The 7,281-nt window shown below is 39.8% G+C and overlaps 1 pseudogene; it reads left to right on the top strand.

The window, feature by feature from the left end:
• Window positions 1–2,540: 2,540 nt before the first annotated feature.
• LOC136155210 (uncharacterized) lies at window positions 2,541–6,981 on the top strand (annotated as a pseudogene).
• Window positions 6,982–7,281: the final 300 nt, after the last annotated feature.

Genomic DNA, 7,281 nt, shown 5'->3' with positions numbered 1-7,281 from the left:
TTCAATATTAAATACCTGATATTAATGTTTGTTTGTTGACCTATCTAATATAGACATGTCTTAGAGTAATTAACATCTAGTAAAATATTTTCATTATGCCTAGGTTTATTATAAGTTAAATGTTGTTATACTGTAATATCTGTTACAAGTTTGTCAGCAAGGAAAGTACCTCAAGTAAGAAACTTAAAAAAAAAGAAGGTAAGTGAGATATGAGCTTTTAAACTTTATTAAGATTAAAAATATCTGTCTAAAACAGTTTCTCTAGGTTTTGGTAACCTAAATTTCTAAAGTTGTGCTAAACTAATAGCAGAAGTTTATTAAATAGCTTGGTCATTTCCAAATAAAGTAAGATTCTGAAACATTCATTACTGAATACTAACTTACAGAGAAACTAAAGATTTTAGACTATTAATAAATAATGTTTGATGCCATCCTGAGATGTTCATTAGAAATTTTTTAGAAATTATCACTGGTATTTATGTTCACCAATCTATAGAGTGCTAATATAAAGGTAAATTCTTGGCTGCTTAAAGAAAGTAGGATGTGTGTGTTCAGTAAAAAAGGTATAAAAAATAAAGTTACATTTTACGAAGGGAAAAGAAAGTAAGTCTGACTTACAGGTGGCTGTTTCAGGATGGGAGAACAAAGTAATGGGTACAAAAAGTGTTAAGAAGGCTTGATGGAAAGTACACTCCAAGGGAAGAGTTTTGTGCATAAATACAAGTTTTCTTGAGACGTTGAACTGCCTTTGATAATGGATTTTAAGTTTCTTTACCTCTAAAGTGGTCTGTTCTATGTTTACCTTTAAAATCTTTTTTACTTTGGCTAAGTAAATATATTATTTCACAGTGATCTATATGATTCTACCTGACAGAGTACTATAAACCCTTTTGATATTTATTGACAAAACTGCCTAAATAACTTGACTTCTAGCTGACTTTGGGATGCTTCAGAGGGCCCCTGAGACATCCCAAAGAGCTATTAAACTACCTGAGTTCATTTGACCTGTTAAATTGCATGGGAATTACTGTTGGAGGAGTGATAAATCTTCAGGTTATATTGTATGGTTGATGTTACTTATATAGATATCCTAGAAATTATGTGAAATTCATGAAAATCTGATATGTCCTGGTAAAATATTGTCAGTTATCATTTTAGCTATCACGTTAAAGTGTTAGAAGTCACAGCAATGACCAGGCTACAATTTAATTAGATTTTAAACATGCCTTGTATGGTTTCACTCTCATGCCTTTTAAAAAAATACTGCTAGTTCTTCGAGATTTATAAAAAGACTTTTCTAAGATTAACTAAAAAAAATTTGTTTGTTTGCTATCCAGTAAATTGGTAACAGACTGGAATTTAGTCTACTCTCTATGTTAAGAGAAAAAAGTTTTCTTAGAATGAATCTTTCAATAAATAAGTGTTATTTAAGATTATGGTACATATAAAAGCTCATTCTGCTTCTACCAAAAATAACCCCTCACTGTTAGACTTGTGCTATCTTAATGTCTTAAAACTGACAACGCCCCTGCTTACACTTCTAAACCTTTTCAAGCTTGAATATTGGGGCAACGACATTAAACCCATTCATACCCTTCGTCCCGTCACAGAACTCATCAGAGCAACCCCAAGCAGTGCAGGACTGGACCTCTGTTCCACCGTCACAACAATACTAACACCTGACTCCACCGCTGTGAAAGTTCCCACTGGTGTTCATGGCCCTTTGCCTAGAGAAACGATGGGACTATTAATAGGCAGGAGCCCCACATCCTTACATGGGATCACAGTGATTCCAGAAGTCATAGACTCAGACTATACTGGTGAAATTCAAATAATGGTGTCTCCCCCCACTAAGACTATTCAAATCTATAAAGGACAGAAAATAGCTCAGTTGCTGATGCTACCTTGTCATGCTGACACAAGAAAAGCAGCTTCAGCTGCCAAGTGTTGGGACAGGGGGTCTGATTCAAGTGATCATGCCTTTTGGGTTACACAAGTTACTCAAAAAAGACCTATGAAGACAATTCTAGTTAATGGTAAAAAGGTGACTGGCCTGCTAGACACGGGAGCAGACATTTCCTGTATTGCGGGCAGTGACTGGCCCAGTGCTTGGCCAACTCAAACCACAGCTAATGAGTTGGTTGGCATTGGTAGAGCACCTTCAGTGACAAAGAGCTCACAAATTTTACTTTGGTATGTAGATAAAGACTGCCAGGGACATTTTCAACCTTATGTAATTCCTTCATTGGGAGAGATATTTTTGCTCAGATGGGAGTTTTGCTGTATTGCCCAGATGAAAAGGTGGCTGCACAGATGTCGCAGATAAGTTATAATCCTTTTATGGGTCTGAGTAAAGATCAAGAGAGACAAATTGAGCCAGTTGTCCCAAAAATAAGAAGAGAGAGACAAGGCTTAAGATATCCAAATTTATAAGAGAGGCCATTGTTCTCGCCGCTGACCCCATAGTCTGGAAATCTCCTGATCCAGTGTGGGTGGAACAATGGCCTTTAAATTCAGAAAAACTTTCAGCAGCACGACAGTTAGTGAGAGAACAATTAAAGGCTGGACATATAGAGTCTTCAAATAGTCCATGGAACATGCCAGTTTTTGTAATAAAAAAAAAAATCGGGGAAATGGAGACTCTTGCAAGATCTAAGAGCAATAAATGCCACTATGTAAGATATGGGAGCCTTACAGCCTGGCCTTCCCTCCCCTGTGGCTGTTCCCCAAGGCTACAATGTTATAGTGATTGATCTTCAAGATTGCTTCTTTACTATTCCCTTAGACCCTCAAGATAAAAAGAGATTTGCCTTTAGTCTTCCCTCAGAAAATTTTAGACAACCTCATCAGAGATTTCAATGGAAGGTTCTTCCCCAGGGTATGAAAAATAGTCCCACATTGTGTCAAAAGTTTGTGGACGCTGCCCTACAAGGTATCAGGGAGAAACATCGGGATGTCTATCTAGTCCACTATATGGATGATATATTGCTAGCACACCCGGATAGGGTTTATTTACAGTAAGTTTTGATTAAATTGCAAGAGACTTTGAATCGCTGGGGCCTAAAGGTGGCCCCTGAAAAAATCCAAGTGAATATGCCTATAACATATGTGAGAAGAATCCTAAATAATGAAACAGTTACTCATGTACCTTTGCAGCTTAGAAAAGATAATTTGGTTACTTTAGATGATTATCAAAAGTTGTTAGGGGATATAAATTGGATTCGGCCCTTTTTAAAGTTGACTACTTCTGATCTTAAGCCTTTCTTTGACATTCTTCAAGGGGATCCAGACCCCACCTCTGCTAGAATGCTGACACCTGCAGCCAGGGAAGCCTTAATGAAGGTAGAAGAAGCTTTAGATAAAAATTATATTAAGAGACTTGATTATAGTATGGCATGGCAATTTATAGTGTTGCCCACAGCTGTGGCCCCTACAGGGGTGCTTTGGCAAGAGGGTCCCCTAGAATGGTTGCATTTACCTGTCACGGCCAAAAAGGTTGTGGCCTGTTATCCAGGACTAGTGGCTACTTTAATAATTAAAGGGAGACATAGAAGCATTGAAATGTTTGGAAAAGAACCATCTGAAATCATAGTGCCTTATAATAAAGAGCAACTAAATGCCCTTCTATCATTAAATGAAGACTGGCCGATTGTCATTGGTAATTATCCAGGACAAATTTTACACCATTTACTTGCTAGTCCTTTATTAAATTTCCTCTCACGACATCCGGTGATATTTCAAGAAAGGTGTCAAGTTTCCCCTATCGAGGGGGCAATGTTGGTGTTTACAGATGGGTCTTCTAATGGAAAGGCTGCTATTGTCACCCAGACTTCAAAAAGGGTTTTAAATACTGGGGAAACATCAGCCCAGAAAGCAGAATTAACAGCCGTGATAGAGGCGTTCAAAGAGTTTTTAGACCAGGCTTTTAATTTATTTTCTGACTCACAGTATGTAGTTAGGTTGTTCCCTCAAATTGAAACGGCTGTTTTACCAGAAAATAAAACCACAATTTTTATATTGTTATCTACCCTTCAACAGCAAATTTGGAAAAGGTCAAAACAATTCTATGTTGGACATATAAGAGCTCATTCTAATTTACCTGGACCCCTCCATACGTTTAACCAAGAGGCAGATTTGCTAACCCGAACCATAGTGGCCAGTGATTTTGAAGATGCTAAAGCCTCACATGCTATGCATCATCAAAATGCAACTGCCCTTCAATACCAGTTCCACATTCCTAGGGAATCTGCACTCGAGATTGTTAGAACATGTCAACTTTGCCCTACTTCAGTTCCCGCTTTGCTTTTTGGGGTAAATCCCCGTGGCTTACTACCTAATGTGCTTTGGCAGATGGATGTAACACATGTTCCTTCTTTTGGAAAACTATCCTTTGTGTATGTTACTGTAGATACCTTCTCCCATGTCATTGTGGCTACTGCCAGAATGGGAGAAGCCTATAAAGATGTAGTTCAACATCTTTTTGCCTGTTTTTCCTATTTAGGAATGCCAAAATCAATTAAGACAGACAATGCTCCAGTTTATACATCTAAGTCCCTTAAAAATTTCTGTGCCCAATTCGGTATATCCCACTCTACAGGAATTCCTTACAATCCCCAGGGACAAGCAATTGTAGAAAGGGCACATCAGACACTTAAAACACAAATTTCTAAATTACAAGAAGGGCAGTTCAAATACAGTTCTCCACACCACGTTTTGCAGCACGCCCTCTTTGTGCTCAATAACCTTAACGCTGATCAAGCCGGTTTAACAGCTATGTTCCGTCACTGGAACCCAGAACAAAAAGATATGAAACCTTTAGTAAAGTGGAAAGACCTCCTTTCCGGACTATGGAAGGGACCTGATCCCTTGCTAACCAGTGGGCGAGGGTATGCTTGTATTTTCCCACAGGGTGCTGACTCGCCAATTTAGATCCCAGACAGACTGATTTGCCATGTCGAAGTCCCCCAGACCTCCGGTTCCCTCGCAGCCTCAGCCACAAAAGAGGAAGAGCACTCCTCTGCCCTCGCCTCGGTCACTCACCCGGGAAGTCCAGCAGACTTGGAAATGACCGGCAACAGAGATCCCGGAGGAACCAATGGCGGATCCACCCACTAAACAGATGTCATGGCTTTGCATGAAAGATGGCGCCCAACCTCCTACTCCTTCACGTCGCAGAAGACCACCAGGACGTCCTGCGTGGACAACTCAACAAGCCTCCATACCCACATGGGGACAAATTAAGTCACTCTGTCATCAAGCACAGGGAATAGCTTCCCTGCAGGGATCTTCAGCCTCTCCCGAAAGGGTTTTTATTGCTATGCTTGCTTTACTGTCTTGTCAGGCAAGTGCTACCTCCTCTACTTCAGAAAAATACTGGGCATATTTCCCTGGTCCCCTGACCTTCCAAGTAGTTACTTGGAACAGCGACCCTATACGGGTCAACACAGACCAGCCTCATCTCTTGGGAGGATCCTATAGTTCTTATGATAAAGATCATTATCCCATCAATTTTAACTATACTTTTAGGGGATTAACAGATGACCTTCCCCTTTGCTTTAACTTCCCCCATAGTCATACAAGTGATCTCATCACTCCCTCTAAGGAGGGACGTGTTGGAGCCTCCAAAACAATTCTGACAGATTCTCCAGCATCAAAATTTTCAGACAATACAGGAGATCGGCTGGTTTGGATATTACAGGCTCATATGCCTGGGGTCCTTGACCCCTATAAATCTTTGTTCCTTAATGCTCCACCAAAATATCCAAATTGTATTGATGTTGCTCCATCAGATGTCATATGGAAAACTATAGACAACCGCCTGGGATACCCAGTATGGAAATCTTGTACTTATAATTCAAACATAGATTATAGAATACCGGGAGGTGGAAATTATTCGGTACAAGACTGGAGCAATCCAAATCCAAGTCAGAATCTAGGAGCTGTCAGTAGGCTTAGCAATTAAAATAATGATTCCCTCCCTTGGCCTTTGGTGCCCAGCAGATGGCATTATAATCAATTTGTTCCCCCCATGTTGTCCTATACAACTAAGGGTAAAACTTTTTGACAGCCAGAAATTTGGAGAGCCCTTGCTGCCACCTCCATTGTTACTTTAACTCGACCAGAAAACAATTCCACCTATTCTGTGCTGGCTTGTTTACCCTCCCCTTAGGTTTTTTTGTTTACTAATGATTCAAAAAGACTTCGTATACAAATGAATCATTCAGGTGGACCAAATATAGTCTACTGTGAACAATGCATGCTTTCATCCTGTTTAACCCCTCAATGTAATATTTGTTCTTTTGTGGTACTGCAACGTCCACCTTATCTTATGGTGCCTGTCAGAGTGAACGCCTATTGGTATGACAATTGTGGTTTAGCCGTTCTGCAACACCTACAAGATTTAATGTGTTCCCAACGGTTTGTAGGACTACTTATTCTAGGGATTTCAGCTTTGATAACAGCAATTACCTCTGTCACTGTGGCAGCGATATCCTTGACTCAACAAGTACATACCACTCAATATGTCAATGATATTTCAAAAAATGTTTCCTTAACTCTAGCTATGCAAGAGATTATAGATAGGAAATTAGAAGTAAAAATAGATGCCCTGGAAGAAGCAGTCATGCATATTGGAACTGAGTTACAGGCTTTAAGGGTAAAGTTAGCGTTATCCTGTCACGCTGATTATCAGTAGATCTGTGTAATGCCCCCCAAAAGTAAATGATATGGATTACAATGGAGAAAAGATTAAAAATCATATTTCGGGTATATGGAATAGCTCCAGCATTACTTTAGATCTTGGAGAGCTTCACGGTCAGATAAAAACATTAGAACATTCCCGCCTGGACTTTATTACTACAGGAGCTGCTAACGATATTTTTCATAACTTTTCTAACTTTATTACTGAAAAAAATATCCTATCAACTATTTTCAGTTATGCAGCTGTAGCAGCACTAGTTTTACTATTCATTATAATCCTTCCTTGCATCATCAGAACTCTCCGGCAGAGCACTCAAAAGCTTGCGACTCAGATCCATCTGGCTGTCTTAAAAAGTAAAAAAAGGGCGAGATGCCGGGAGCCAACACATGAGACCCTACCCCTAAAAATGCCATAGGGGAGAAAACCTGATGGGCAAGGCGAATCAGGTTTTCAGGGGTTTCGAAAAAGTCAGCTCACGAAACCCTACCCCTAACAAGGCCGTAAGGGAGATAACCTGACAGGCAAGGCGAATCAGGTTTTCAGGGGTTTCGAAAAAGTCAGCTCACGAAACCCTACCCCTA

This window comes from Muntiacus reevesi, unplaced genomic scaffold, assembly GCF_963930625.1.
Source record: "Muntiacus reevesi unplaced genomic scaffold, mMunRee1.1 SCAFFOLD_49, whole genome shotgun sequence".
Lineage (NCBI taxonomy): Eukaryota > Metazoa > Chordata > Mammalia > Artiodactyla > Cervidae > Muntiacus > Muntiacus reevesi.
Note: the sequence above shows the minus strand (reverse complement) of the source record. Positions and strands in the feature narration are given on the sequence as shown.